This window comes from Malus domestica, chromosome 17, assembly GCF_042453785.1.
Source record: "Malus domestica chromosome 17, GDT2T_hap1".
NCBI lineage: Eukaryota > Viridiplantae > Streptophyta > Magnoliopsida > Rosales > Rosaceae > Malus > Malus domestica.
Window position 1 is genome coordinate 11,051,870 of NC_091677.1, and position 16,826 is coordinate 11,068,695.

At 35.4% G+C, this 16,826-nt stretch overlaps 1 long non-coding RNA gene across 2 annotated transcripts; it reads right to left on the minus strand.

Annotated features, from left to right (window-relative positions):
* Positions 1-10,258: 10,258 nt before the first annotated feature.
* LOC139193802 (uncharacterized) lies at positions 10,259-16,826 on the minus strand. 2 transcript variants are annotated; one of them, XR_011578285.1, is made up of 3 exons: positions 16,365-16,804; positions 16,017-16,226; positions 10,259-10,882 (listed from the first exon to the last, which is right to left on the minus strand). It is a non-coding gene; the product is annotated as an uncharacterized lncRNA (long non-coding RNA). The 2 variants fall into 2 exon arrangements; XR_011578284.1 differs by having other exon boundaries at positions 10,259-16,226; positions 16,365-16,826.

Here is a 16,826-nt window from a genome sequence, read left to right on the forward strand (position 1 = left end):
CTAACTAAGCACCTGTGACCGAACCTGAGACTTGTAATGCGCATTGCTCGGATGCATTGGGCAAGCCTACACCTCCCATTTGGTGAGGTTTATCAAGTCAACATAGTGCTCCAATAGTCTATCGGGTTTATCGGGCATTCCTCAAGAACAGACGCAGTAGGAGAATTCGTCAAGTCCACTATTGGCAGTTAGGTTTGTGGCCGATGAGGAGGAATAAAGGACGACCCAATCAAAGGCTCATCAAGCGTCTAGAAAGAATTGACAAAATTGGTGGAGTTGGCCGTTTCGCTACTAACTGACTGATCTTTAATTATGCCATTATGATACGCAACAGAACGATCGGCCAATTAAAAGATAATCAATATCAGATTTGGTTCTCCTTAACCCAATCGCCAAAAATAGTATAAGACATTAAATTAATAATACTAGCTTGTCCAGTAAAATTGCACTGCATTGTTCCGTTAGAATCACTTTCTCGAAGTCCACAAGTTTCTTCTTGTACAACATATCCTTCAAAAAAATTGCATATGAAGGAATCATCTTTATAGCATCCAACATGTTGATTTAAACATTCATCAATGGTTGCATGAAGTCCTTCAATTGATGATCTTTGAAATTCGATTTTAACCTCTCGGGGTATGGAAGAGGTGGTTCATAAACACGCCAGGGGTATGAAATTTGCGAAGGACAACTTCCCTTCCCATGAACTAGAGTTTCTTTACATTCTTAACGGTGGTATATCCATGCTTGGCTGCCAAGTTGTTAAGCTGGCAGAGTGTCGCAGAATTACTTGGAGAACAAATTAGTCAGCGCCCAACTTCTGAAGTACGCTTTTGAGGGGTAAGCTGACAAGGGAGATTATGGAGTGGGTTGAAGCAGAATCGGAGCCCAAGGTTGATGGTGTGCTTTAAAATGTAGCACCAATATCTTTTGATGAATGATTGCACAAATGGAGAACAAAAGTAATATCCCTCATTTTCCTTTTTGTTGGCTGCTCTCTCTCTTCTCACTTTGAAACCAAAAGATTGGTGCCTTATAAACAAAAGGCAACAAATTTTTGTTTATAAGGCCAAACAAATGGGCTGCTGGGCTTATAATATTGAAAGGCTCAATAAGAATGAGTTACCAAACAAAAGTAGCAACAAACTAGTGCCTGAACGTGTTTATGATCCCCCGCTTCCATACCCCAAGAGGTTAAAACCAAAGGTCAAATCAACTTACCATTGTTGGATGCTATAAAGAGGATTCTTCATATGCAGAATTTTTTAAGGACACACGTCAAGAAAGTGATTTTAATGGAACAATGCAGTGTAGCTTTACTGCACAAGCTACCACCAAAAAAGAAAAATGCAGGGAGTTTCACTATCTCTTGCATATTGTGAATTCTAATTTTAAACATGCTTTAAGTGATCTAGGTGTTAGTATTAATTTTAGCGATTGGATCAAAAAGAACTAAATCGTACATCAATTATCTTTCAATTGGCTAATCGTTCAGTTGAAGGTTTAATCATCAAAGTTGACAATGACTATGAACAGTCAACTGGCAATGGCACAGCCAACTCCACCGATTTTGTCAATTCTTTCAAGACACTCGATGACCCTCTGATCAGGTCGTCCTTTATTCCTTCTTATCGGCCACAAACACATAGTAGACTTGACGAATTCTCCCATTGCGTCTGCTCTTGGCGAAGGGTTTACCTCCGATTGTCGTGAAGAAGACTTAGTGCACTATGCTAACTTGGAACACCTCAGCAAAATGGGAGATGTAGGCTTGCCCAACGCATTTGAGCATTACGCATTACAAGTCCTCTAGGTTTAGTCGCAGGTGCCAAGTTAGAAGAGTTGAGACATTGGTATAACATCCATTTTAATGTCATCCTCTAAGCCCCGATTGGAAGGGGAAAACCTAGCTAACTGCCACACGGTTGGGTGGCTTTTTCTGCTAAGCTTTTCAAATCTGGTGTTTGGTTACCTTTGTCGGTTTTTCAAAGTCGACCCTTGCCTTGTCTGACACTACAATAAACTATGAAACAATCATAGCCAGGTCGAATTCTGCCACTTGCTCGACACTTGTTTACTATTTGCCGACAACCCATCAAATAAGAGCTAGTTTCTTACGAGTGGCAACTGGGAAAGCTCGGCTAGGTAGAAGCGACAGACACTCGGGTTGCTAGGTGCTTTAGGAATAAAGGTTGTAACAACATAGTCTGCCTCTTTCATATCCTAATGTCTCGTAGTATGTTATGAGTTTTCAAACTTAAATACAACTTCTCCTTTTTTTTTCTATGTAGTGTAAGATGTAATCTGAAAATCAACAAGTTACTAGAATCACAGATAAAACAAATATAACTACAATAAACCAATCAAACAATTAAAAGGGAAATAAACTTATCTTCCGAAGTGGAGGAAGAAGAAGAAGCCATGACTGCTAGGGTTTCAAGGAGGAACTTCTACACTCTAGCAGCCGAGATTCCTTGTGCACAAAAATAGGGTTTTGCACTAGAATAGGATGATGTTGTGAGTGCAGGGACCTCCTAATATATAGACACTCATCCCTTTAATCCAGCCTATTAACTGATTAAAGGGATATTCCATATCAATTAGGATTTCATTATAGTCCTAAATGGTAACGAACTCTTTGTCAACTAAATAAGGTTTTCATAATTAATTGCACTAAATAAGGACTCCTAAACCTAACCAAATAAGGCTCCATAATTTTCTCAACCATTAACTCGGATTGACCAAGTTACTGTATGTCAAGAAACAGTAAGCACATGTTCTTTGACACTCACAACTTACATTCTCCCACTTGAGTGTCCAAGAACATGATCCTTATTTGGCTAAGTGGTAGGTGATCACTGAGTCCCACAAAATTTGCAACTATACCTTTAACAACTTGTCACTAGTAGTTTAAATATTGGATTATAGAAAATAACATGTAATTGCTTCTACATGTTTACTCTATTACCACGAATATCAAATTACGAGCACAATGTTGCTTGACATCATTCGTTAAATTCAGGTTGATAAGCAAAAGATCAACTCCTGAACTGAGCCTCATGCAAGCATGGCTCATATTTTCTGTCAATTTATAATATGATAAGAGGACAAGTAAAATATAACATACTATTTACAAAATTAGGACCTCTTATTAAACTTATAAACAAAACTTAAACAAAAACTCTTAAAATATCAGCCACTAACACTTCAAATTTTAAACACAAAAGGTAATCTCTTACTCCCACTGATTAAAAGAGACAAAATTATATAAATTATTATTACTCCCACTGATTAAGAGAGTAAAAAAAAAACTTTGTAAATGTCTACAAAATGAAACAGATACCTTTCCAATACTCCCATTAGCAAGACATTAGTCATGGGATCTAAAACATAAAATTTGTGAGCTCAACATCTTTATTCCAGATATCTGTAGGGAAGTGACTATTGTGACTGAAAAACTATACAAAATCATTTGGTCCGTTTTGTTCATCTAACATTTGACAGAAATAGAAAACTTTAACGGAACGTTTTCTGATTGCATCAAAAGCATATAATTCCAGAATCATCTTTGGACAGAAACTAATTATATTAGGTTTGCATAGCTAAAACACAAAATACAAGGGCAAACATATATAACTTCAACACTTTTGAGCAGATGAAGTATATGCAATCTTGTCAATTTCATGTTTCACTATACATTGATTTATATTTGTACTGAATAAGAAAACACTTTTGAGCAGATTAATTATTCATCAATAACATATAAATCACAAGTCCAATTTCTTGAACAACATATAAGAATTAATAAGTAAAACACTTTTGAGCATAATATACTCATTAACCATTCTTGAATTTCCTACAAGATTAGTTGCATATGTAACAAATAAAATATAAACAAGTATGATAATGTACGTTTTATCTACCAAAACTATGATCATTAAAAGCATGCAAAATTGATGAGTGTGAAGCCCATAATACATTATTTCTCCCACTTGGGCAAACACTCAAAATTGCAAGATTAAACACTAGAGAAAGTGGTTTTCATATAACAAAATATAGGCTAGTTGAATAAATAAAGATAGTATACACGATCCATTATATAATATAAGATGACAAATTTTTACAAAGTTTGGAGTTAGAAAATCTATCAAAATGGTAATCAAATAGAACACGTTGCAAGGTATGCAAAATTGCAGCAGTATTTCCCAAGCTCTACCACAATTTCAGATTTAATCATAATTTAAATAAAACCAATTTACAATCTTTAATATGCTCAAAACACAAAAAAAAAATTCTTAAATAAATTTGTTGAGTCACAAAATAGTTGGTTTGGACATAATAAACCAATCTATATGTATCAAAATTAGGCTTATATAAGGAACAATATCTCAACATTATTAATCGATCTAAAAGTGACAAGTGATTAGATAAACCAATGGCTACAAAATTTATTTTAGTGTATGAGAGAAGACCCACATATGTGTTAAATATTAGATCATAAATTAAAATGAAACCTAATAAGAGAATCCAAACTCAAAATTTATGTTTTAATTCTAAAACAAAGTCGATTAAAGTAAACACATAGATATCTCAACAACATCAATTTTTTTAATAATAATTTTAATCCAATTTAGAACTCACAGAAAATTAAGGAAAAAGATTGGCAAATTTACCTACTCATTCTTGATTCTGCAAGATTCATCATGGAAGTAGTGAGTTGTGGAGGATCGAACCAACTCCAAATTGCATGATTGTTACACCTTTGGGCAGAAACTAATCATGCAAAGAAAATACCTGCATAGCTAGCCAAAACATAAAATACACAAAATACATATAGCTTCAACAGCTTTGGCCAGATGAAAATATGTTAGAAGTACTTTATGATTTGCTATAATACTAATTTATAATTGGTGAGTGATTTCCTGAAATTCCCATTGGGACAAAGTATTCACCATATAAATTAGAATTCTGATTTTTCAGAATAATCCTTTAGAACAATATTAAATAACCGTTTTGTTGGATATTCAATGATTCTCAAAAGATTCAATCAGACACAAAAGTATGTCGTTGTTGACATTGAACAATAGAGTTCTCGAAAGAGGAAACATGGTTATTCAGTTGTTCGATAGGGACCAAAATGATCAATTAGTAAACTGATGCCACTTTCCAATTTTCTCTCAAAAGACAATTATCATCATAATCAGAATTGATGACCAAACAAAACATTGGTTTAAGCAAAACAAACCAATACATCTTTAAATCAAAATTTAATCAGTGTTGTCTATAAAATTCATTAGTGTTGATAATTTGCATAAAATAAGGACATATTTGAACCTTAAACTTGTATAATAACCGGTACCAATAGATGTGCACAAATCAGTGAAACAATATCACATAACAAAACTAGTTTTGAAGTACCAAAAAATTCAGCAGTACTATTTTAGTGTGCAAATTCACCAAACACTCAATTCTCTTTAGATTGTCATGAAAATTTTTTTTAGGTATGAACTAGACATATATGACTACTATTTTGCAAAATTTCATGATTTTTTTTAAAATCTTATAAGTGAGCCAAAAATGAATTTGAAAAGAGAGGTGCTGCAGAAACAGCAGAAAATGTTCAGTACATACCTGAGATTACAAATTCACCAAATATTCATTGTTCAACTGATTTGGATCAGAATTTTCAGACATAAAGTAAACATAAAAATATGTTATTTCCCAAAATTTCATAATTTTTGAGATTTTACAAGTGTACTAAAAACAAATTTGAAATAAGTTGTGCTGCTGAAACAACAGAAATTCTGCAAAACATACCCGAGTCTAAATAATTCACCAAAACTTCAATCTTCCTCCAATGTGTATGAAAATTTTCAGAAATAAAGTAGACATGTAAATTTATTGTTACCCAAAATTCCATGAGTTTTTCGATTTTAAAAGTGGGTTAAAGTAAAATCGAAATGGAATTTGCTGCAGAAACCGCATACATTCTGCAGGACAGTCCCGAGATTAAAAATTCACCAATAATTCTTTTTCAAACCAATGCTCTTCAAAATTTCCAGATTTGAAATAAATATCTCAATGTATATCATACTAAAATTTCATGAATTTATGAGTCACATAGATATGTCAAAATAATATCACAAGCAGACTATTCTGCGAAAGTCTGCAGAATTCCAGCAATATGGTATCAAACTTAAAAAATTTACCATAAATCCATTTCTTGTCTAGAAACGTGAAAAAAATACCAACGTCTACAATCCATTTGATATTATGACATGATCAAATTTCATAAAATTTGGAGTTATGAAAAATCTATCAAAATCAGAGACTAAAATAGAACAAATTGCAAGGTATGCTAAACTGCATGAACATAGCTAGTCTTGTTTTCATAACTTTACTAAAATTTCATTTTTCTTTTAAAACAACATTTAGCATGTCCATTGTGATATATCAAAATCTCCTTTTAAGATAGAAAACAATTTAAAAGTGACACCAAAATGGCCACGGCATTAATATGTGTATATAGATCAAGCTCCTTACGACGCAAGATTTGAGAATTGAAAGGGATCTCAAACCTTTCTAATTCCTGCAGAATGAGTTCACACATTCATCTAAGCTATGAATGAACATGTGTGCCTGCATAAAACATGTTAGTGTCATGGTATCCAAATTCAGAATTTTAAATCATGAAAATCCTATATAATGGCTCACCCACGAAGTCAGTATCCATAAGGTTAATTCAATCCATCAACTCAAAATAATTTCAAAAGGTTGCTTTAGACAACAACAAAAAATATGAGCAAGCTTACTAATTTTACTTCCGTTGGGTCAAAATTTATTCTCACCTTTGAACGGGATATGCTCACTAGGGTTTTGGGCGAGCCCTAGGAAACCCAACACTAACACTACCAATCAAATTAAAGCAAGATATGCAAATCTCGTAAAGCTCAACCCATAATAAAGCATGGCAAATAATTCATTATGCAAGACTTGGCAGCAAGCTTTTCATAATGGGGTTCAAGCTCGATGCATAAACCCTAGTGCATGGGTAATGAACCATGGCAGCATACTAGAGCTCTCTGATCCTTCAACCAAACAGATTTACTCCATCGGAGATATCATGTGATAGAAAAGGAATACTAAAAACTACAAAATCTTTGGAATAATGTATCTTTCACCCACCATACATCTTATGTATAAATATGTCGTATGATGTAACTTGACATCTAAATCATAAAGTTAATTGAACATGTTGGTCAACAGTCATTCACAAAGTAAATTTTGCCATGAATCCTTGTGATTCATGCCGCAAAACTGTAGTTAGAAAAGCAATTACAAAAATATTCTAAGATTAAGCGGAAGCCTCAGGATCCACAAGTAAAAGACATTTAAACAAAACAACAAATAATTATGCCTTTAATTTGTTAAGAATTTGTTCAAACTGATTACCAATAATCCGAACCCCCAAGCTTTGCAAATTCCCTAGCAGATTTGTATCAATATATTCAAAACCAACCATGATCGAAATTATGAATTCTAGGCGAGTTGAGAGGCTCTGATACCACATGTAAGATGTAATCTGAAAATCAACAAGTTACTAGAATCACAGATAAAACAAATATAACTACAATAAACCAATCAAACAATTAAAAGGGAAATAAACTTATCTTCCGAAGTGGAGGAAGAAGAAGAAGCCATGACTGCTAGGGTTTCAAGGAGGAACTTCTACACTCTAGCAGCCGAGATTCCTTGTGCACAAAAATAGGGTTTTGCACTAGAATAGGATGATGCTGTGAGTGCAGGGACCTCCTAATATATAGACGCTCATCCCTTTAATCCGGCCTATTAACTGATTAAAGGGATATTCCATATCAATTAGGATTTCATTATAGTCCTAAATGGTAACGAACTCTTTGTCAACTAAATAAGGTTTTCATAATTAATTGCACTAAATAAGGACTCCTAAACCTAACCAAATAAGGCTCCATAATTTTCTCAACCATTAACTCGGATTGACCAAGTTACTGTATGTCAAGAAACAGTAAGCACATGTTCTTTGACACTCACAACTTACATGTAGTTGACTGGCCTGGACATATCTCTTTCTCCGATGAGGAAGAGCTTCAGTTGGTAGCCATCACTTCTTTATCTTCTAGAGAAATTTCCACTACCTTTATCCCAATCGACTCTTGTTTATGAGCCTTCTAAGAGGTAAATTGCATAGTCTCTCAATACTTATCCGTGATTTGAATGGACTCACTTCTACTTGTTCATTTCTAACTCTTTTGTACTTTGCCAAACAGATTGTCTATCGAGCTATGGGGAAAATAGTAAGTTGCCAAGAATTGGTCGGTGTAGAGCACCCTTCCAAGCACTAGTCGAAGCAAATCCTTAGCTCATTTGAGAATAGAAGGGTCAGGTTCGACCGCTATGATGGTAGCTCTCACTCACGTGACGTCTCTCTCTAAGAGATCGACCTTATTTCTAAAGAATTTGCAAGGGCTTCGCAGATGAGGTAGGGGTGCGCCGAGGGGAATGCCTACGAGCAAGTAGCTCTTGTACTTGCCTTTGATCTGCAGGCTAGAGTAAGTTCTTCTTCCCATTTCATTTCCTTATGCTTACGAAACATCTTTTCCTTGGTTAATTTTCATAGTCTTTTCCCTTGCATGCTTTTTTTGCTCAGTACCGGGGGCTCTGACACCTCTTCTTCGAAAAGAAGCTGAGTGTCCAACTCGAGCTAAACCTAAGAAGCTTCAAGATGCTTAGGCAGCTAAGGAGATAGAGCTTGAGGCAGGGATCAACTCCACAAAGTAACTTCACTTCAAATTTCCATCTTCATCAATGTAATCACAGGCCTGAGCATTAAGACTAGTAGGTGGAATCTGGAGCATCTTAGCAGACACTGGAGAAAAATCCATAGTCCTGTTGTTACTCCAAAATCTTTTGGCAAACTCTGAAACATGACTTATAAAAAAAAATATTTTAATTGAGAAACTTTTTTTTTTCTTTTCTCACTTTTCAATATATACTATTAGATCAATTCTTTGGATCTTTTTTTTTTCTTCAAACGAAATGAACAAAAATAGAATCAGACCAATTCCCTAAATGCCTTTCTGGATATTCTTTAATGTCTTGTTTATTCATGAAAGAAATCGAAAAATTTCTTGGGAATCCTACAAGATCCATTCGTTCTTTTTTCTCTGATAGATGGTCATAACTTCATTTGGGTCCGGAAGTTTGCTTATGGCGACTAGCTTCTACCGCTAGCACTTGGACTTGGTAGCTTGGTAGCTTCCACACTTAGTAGTCGCCGTCTCTTTGGCCGTTGACTCTGTAGTAGTAGTTGACCAGTCTAAACCAGCCATATACTCTTTAGTCGCCTGCTCAGCAATCACAGTTGCAGTCAACTAGAGCAGACTAACCCCCTCAACATAATTTTTGTGCTTTAAATTTCTAAGTGTTTTGTGGCAAAACGAAAAAAAATTTAAGTTTGTAATAAATTTTTCTTTTTGTTGAACAAGGCCTTTTAGGGGTCTGATGTGGTAGAAACTAACACATAAATTAAACTCTATAAATTATTGTAGTACGAGTAAGTAGGGATCGTTCTATTCTGGGGATTAGAAGGGATGCTAATCAACACAAATTAAACTTATAAAACTGAAAACTAAGTTAAACTAACAACAAAACAATGACTGGGGGGGGGGGTTTAACCGAATTTAATTAAAACAAAAGTAAATGCCACCAAGTAAATTCAGTTGTGAATGAAATATGGATGAAAGTATAGCTAAAGGATTCTCCACACATGAAACATATGCATACAAATCGATTTCTAGTTATTCTTCCTATAAACCATGAATGATAATGCCCTAAATTAACCGTGAATAACACTAATTAACTCTCAGATTTTCCTAAGTTCATTGAATTGGACTTAGCGATGCAACCAAATTATTCTTCTCAAGTTCCCTAACTATGAAAAGCATGATAAAGATATATCTCAAAGATCATTAAGTTCTGTGAAAATCATAAGCATTGACAAAACATTCATAACTATGAAAAGTATGATACTCTTGCCAATAATTTACTTAACTCAATCATGACTAGTGACTTTTACTACTTACAAATATAAGTTCATAACGATTAGGTGGAATTCCCTTATATTCTAGCATCAAATCCCTACATGCAAACTAAGTATGCATCCTTAATAAACATACAAGAATAAGTTCTCTATAAAGCAGATAAGTAAATCGCATTCATGTTTTATGAAACAATAACTGGATGTAATCAATTTATATAAAACATATGATCATGGCCTTGAATTCACCTCTAGCTAAAAAGAAACTTAGTTACACATGTTCATCATAACTGAAAAACAATCTAAAATAAACATTGAAACTTAAAACAAAGATAGAAAGAACTCTAAAAATTCTAGCAACTTCAATGGATGAATGGTAGGCGCAGCACCCCCTAAATCGTTGTAGGAATTTCATATATAGGGGGGAATGGCTGAATCCAAGGAGGAAAGGGTTTTGGCATTTTGAATTATTTTAGGACTCTAAGAATCAGGTAAAGAGTGTTGGAATGTGACTAGAATTCCTCCTTGCAACTGGAGATAAGATAAGATAAGATAGAATAAGATAAGATAAGATGAGATAAACATAATGATGGATAAGATAAGATAATGTTCCTCTCCAACTAGGATTCCTCTTTCTTGTGTAATTCTTTGTCTTCCAAGCCTCAACTTTAATTTCTCCAATTTTTAGCACATATCTAGCACCATTTAAACACCAAAAACGTTCAGCCCATATGCTATCCAATCCAAGTCCAAAACTACCCCAAATTGCTCCATTTGGCTATTTATTGTCATCTTTACCAACTGGACCTACAATAATATGAAAATAACTTAAATTACCAAAATAAATAGAAATTATCTAAGTAAATGCAAAGAAATAAGATAACAAAGTCGCATAAATATGCTCCTATCAAATTCCCCTACACTTAACTTTTGCTAGTCCCCAAGCAAAACAAAGAAAACAAAACAAAACCTAAACCTTCCAACAATTGTCTTAGGGATTTCCAATGAAACATGACATGTTAAAAATCATTACTTACATAGATTTTAGCCATCCTTACTCTTGAGCTTATACTTAACCGCAGTAACCACTCACTAGCTCGCATTTAATCAATTAAAACAACATTTAAAAGTAGTAACATGCCTTAGAGAATTCACTCAATTCCTCACTGGATATACTCTCTATTTTCGCACAGATTTTTTGACTACACTCCCTTTACTAAGTATATGTGAGAAGATTGATGTAAATATGTAGACTAGCACTCACATATGTTAAACCTACAATACATAAGCAAGGGATAAGGCTTTTTGGCTTTGGTGGTAACTAAACAACTTCATCTTGTTATTTGTTATGCAATCAATTTTATGCTTTGAATGAAACAGACATGAGTTATAGTATTTAGAACTAAAATGATGAAAAAGCATTCTACGTAGCAACCAAGCAAAGAAATAATGAGATCATGCAACAACTTTAGAAAACAAGAATATCACAAATTAATAACTCTCCAAACAAAGAATAGGCTCAAGTCTCACAGGGTTGTAGCGTTAGTTTGAGTTTCTTCCTTCAAACATGTTACAAAAACTGATTTTTTTTTTCTTTGTGATTACATGTGAATTCGTAAATAACAACTACAACTAAGTATTAACCAAAGAGCATATCAAACTTCTACCCATGTTTGTAACTTTCTTTAACAGTCATACAATTAAAAACCAAATCCTCATCATTGTGTTGGAAGGTACCCTAAAACACACACAAGCAACAAAAATGACTCTTTTTGGTATTTTCTCAAGCATTTTCGATTTTTTTTCTTCAAAATTTTGTTATATGACACACAATAAAACACTTTAAAATAGTGAATAACAATATTAATAGTGATAGATGGTGAAATTCGAAGAGAAATCATGAAAAGCAATCTGTTTACCCCCCACACTTAAACCAAACATTGTCCTCAATGTTTCAAAAATAAACTTAAACAAGAAAGCAACAAAAGATAACTAGCAAACAAAACAATCATGGCAAAGTAAAAAAAATAAAGAGAAGGGTAAAAGAGAGCAAATCTGGTTGTAGGAGCTGGAAAGTCCATGGTCTTTTTATTTGAACACATGGGTTGCCTCCCAAGAAGCGCTTGCTTTAATGTCTTCCAGCCGGACGATACCTCCATTTAATCCTCACTAAGACCAATGGCATGGAGTTGATCATTGAATGGAAGGTGATACTTAAAATGATTCGATTATGGTTTAAATTCTGTAGTGGGTGCCTGAATCATTGAAATCAACATCATGTTAGTAGAAAACGAAATTGAAATTTGAGGAGGTGGCTTACATGTGTGCTGTGACAAGAACTCATGGACAAACACTACTTCGAAAGTTTCAGGAATGTTGCTTTTAGCCAAATTTGGTGTGAAGGCAGTGACTTGTCCTGTGTTATAAAATCTAACTTCTTCGAGGATGGTTGTCTCAAGTACATCATTTTCGAAAGTAAAAATTGCCTCCAGCAAATCCCTCATGAGGGCATTATGTGTTGTCGCCTCATCACATCCTATGCATCTGGCTTACTCATTGTTGAATTTGGATATATAACCGCTCAGGGATTCATCTAGACCCTGTTTCACAGAGGTAAGGTCGGTCCGTGTGTACTACCTCTTAAGATGATCATATAGGTGTCCAGGAAAACTTGTCTCAATCTTAAGATATTTGTATGGACCGTAGGGCTATTTGCTTAACCCAACCTTTGCAGCAGCTCCTTTGAGGATAGTAAAAAATAGCTTGCATTTGGTAGTGTTGTTTTCTCGACCCTTGGTAGCATATATGAACCCATTGAGATGGTCATACAGATCAAGAAGCCCCTCATAGCTTGGCATCTTAAGCACTCGAGTGTCCTTGCTCGTCAGCTTGTCAATAGCTCATTGGAGAATGAAAGTGACTCTTTATCCTCAGAATAATCAAGGTTTTTTGGTTTGGACAATCGCTTAATGTCTCCAAGCCGATCCCACATGCTTTTAATTCCTTACCTATAACTTCTCTCAGGATGTTTCTCAGGTCGAGGAGGTTAACCAGAGTTCCCGTCCAACTTCCCAGCTCTTGCTCAATGACTTTCGCCCATTCGTCCCGAGCGTCATCCTCTTCTCTGAGCTTCTTGTTAATGACTTCACATACATCTTTGTTCCCGACATCCTAGGGAAAATACGAGCTCTTCCCTTGGATGTGTTGTCGATTTTCTCGTTAGTTTTGTTGATTTGTTCTATGAGGTCGTCATGCTTCTTCTGAAGTAGGGTGTTTTACGCATAGAAGAGGTTCCCCACCTCATTCATCTCTCCGACACCAGTAAGTAATTCATCTTTTCCTCATAGGTGGTGAGTCTAGTCATCTCTTCTCGTCTTCTTCTTCGGAGTGTCGGCTCGAGACTGCTGGCCATCTTGCTTGGTGGTCTACAAACTATGGAGCAAAGGTAGCTAGGCAAAAAACACAACCAAATTGTATGTGTTTCCCAAAGACGATGCCAAAGCTTCTGCTTACTCAGTTGACTTATGTGTATCGCAAAGTAAAAGTGAGGTGGCTAATGTCGAATTCCTTGTACTTGTCAGTCGATTATCTGTAAGTATGGTGGTATGTAGAATTTTGGATCGACATGTGTTCTTCTTAAGAAAGGATTGAACGCTCATAATTGTAAGGTTAATAAACTTAATTAAATCTCCCTGTGGTGGGCTTAAGATATGGAATAAAACGAAATGAACTCAAAGATATAAGCGGTTTACTCCTCAAAATTGGGTCACATCCATTGTATTGCACATAATGTTACTTTAAGACTAAATAGCGCCCGACTTCTACTCGTCCGACCCCTATATTGGATGAGGTCTTAATCTCTTTATATTGGCCTCTCAATCTTGGAGCTTCTCAAATTGGCATTTAATGCGCCAACAACTTGTACGAACTCATTGTCACCTTTCCACGGCTAAGCTCTCATATAAGTGAAATGACGTTTTTGAAACTTGGGTAGCATGCCTCTTTAGGTCTAGGCGAGCCGAGCTTCCCACTTGCCATAAAGATATTAGTTAGCTCACGTGTTTCGTGCGATTGATGGCAACTACTTTTTTTGTCTCAGTCTGCTCGAGTGTTCGGGGTGGCCTTCTATGAACCCCTTGACTCTTGGGCTCCTAGGTTTTTCCAAGCCTGCCCATTGTATGGGCCTAAAAGTGCCCAATGTTAACGCCATACTTATACCAGACCATTCGATGGTATGTTCCAAAAGAGGAGCAGGAAAATGTTTTTAAGTTTGCCCATTAGCATGTGGATGACACTTTGGGCCGAAGAGGACAAGAACTAAGATTTTTCAAATTGGGTTGTTTTGGCCTTCCCTTTTCAAGAATGCAAATAATTGGTGTCAAGTTCATGATCGCTGTCCACGAGTGCGCAATCAGATGTCGCAATAAAGTATTCTGGTCGTTGAATTATTTGATGTTTGGGGCAATCATCGTCCCATGGGAACCAATACATTCTTGTGGCTGTGGAATACGTTTCTAAGTGAGTTGAGGCAATTGCAGCACCTACTAGCAAAGGGTCATTGGTCTTGAATTTCCTCCAAGGTATGATTTTTCTGCGTTTTCCAAGTGCTATTATCAGCGATGAAGGTAAGCACTTCTTGAATAAGCCTTTTGCTGCACTCCTTACAAAATATGGGATCACTCATTGTGTAGCCACTACGTATCATCCTTAGACATATAGGTAGGTTGAAGACTCCAACATAGAGATAAAGTGCATCCTAGAAAAAACAGTCAGCACCACTTGCAAGGACTGGAGTCTAAAATTAAACGATGATCTCTGGACATACAGAACAACGTATAAAACTCTGATTGGGATGTCCCCCTTTCAGCTTATATACGGGAAAGCATAAGGCGTATTGGGCTATCAAATAGCTAAATTTTGCTTATGATTCTGCTCGTGATAAGTGTAAATTGCAACTCGACAAGTTAGACGAAATTCGTAATGAAGCATATAAAAGTACAAAGATCTACAAGGAGAAAACTAAGGGGTTTCATGACAATCAAATTTAGAAAAGAGTTCAACCAAGATAGAAAGTGTTATTGTTTAATTCAAGGTTGAAGTTGTTTCCACAGAAGTTGAAGTCCGACTGGAACATGCAACACTAGGTTACTAAGGTTTATCCCATAGGGTTGTCGACATTATTAATGAGTAAAGTGGTAAAACATTCAAGGTGAATGATCACAAGCTGAAACCATATTTGGAGTCACCCTACGTACGATGTCACACACAAGTAAATGATTATGAAGAAACTAGTGAGTTATAGAAATTAACTAAAGCGTTTATTGGGAGGTAGCCGAATTTTCTAACACTAACTTGAAAAAAATCCAAAATATACGTTTTCGCTTTCAGTATTTTTTTCTTTCAATAATACTAGTTGAAAATCCTTGTTTGCAATAAAACTCTTGTTTGCCTAAGTCAGTTTTGAGTTCGTAAAAGCAATTGTTTTGTTGGATAAAAGTCTTATCTTTTCAAAGCAAACTTTTTGCTTGGAGAAATTTCTGTGAAAAAACTGAGTTGATAAAAATAGGTTATTGATTGAAAAACTTTGGGCTTTTGCAGGTTGCAATCAGGACATACAAGGCGGCCCTATTTCATCTAAGACGTACAAGGCAAATAAAGAAAAATTGGATCCTGCATCCAGCAGCAATTCATTCATTCACATCAACCACAGCAGTTCTAAGATTATCGTATTGCAGAAAATTTAAGTAGTTCAATGCAATAGAGTTTCCCGCAGAGGACAGTCAAAGCAGACAAGCAGATATGGTGTTCCTAGCGTATCATTGAATTGCTAAGTCTCTAAGATCATTCCTACTCTTGTTTATCTAGCAGTTAACTCTTATGCATGTTTCTAAGCACATTCACAGCAAGCAGCAGTTATAAAGTGAGTTTTCAGAAGGCATACCAGGGCAATTCCGATGAAGCTTCTGGATTTGGATATCCAGAAACAACAAATTACAATCAAAGAGAGAAGGAAAGTTAGAAAATAATTGTGATTGATTAAAACAAAAGGCTCACTTAGCAGCTGAATGGTGTTTAGAATTGCAGGGTCCGGAAAGGAATTCGTAGTGAGCTTGACTTCATCAGACATGGCAGTATGCTCTCTCTTCAAATCCTAAAGCATGAGAACAGAACCAAAAACGTTTAGTGAATTTGTCGAATGATTCAAAACAGAACGAATATACAAATGCTTCCAATCACTTTCTTCCTCAAAGCGACGTTAACAAAACACAATGCTGGATTAAAGAATTACCTGAATTTTGGTAGTCAAATCAGATGATATAAAGTTAGATTGAGGACAAGCTCATATTTCTTTTTCTTTGTTTACACGTACCATGCAAGTATGAATCTGTCACCTTTTTCACACAAAAACAGGAATGTACGTCCATAAATAGACAGTGACCTCAACATCATCTACTACAGAAACCTTCCCTCCAACATGCTGTTGAGGAAAGATTAGAGTACACAACTCTAACATAAGTATTGAAGAGACAAAACAAGTAAACAAATTACTTGTATTACACTCACAAAATATTACAACACAAACTCTCAAGGACACACTTTAGAAGCTATGACACTCACTCATTTTCTAGAGACAAACTCTAGACAACTCACACTCCTACAAAACTACTCTTGCTTCTCACTCTCTTAATTAGCTCTCTCTTGATTCTTACTTCTTCTTAGTTACTTACATAGCACCATACCCATATTTATA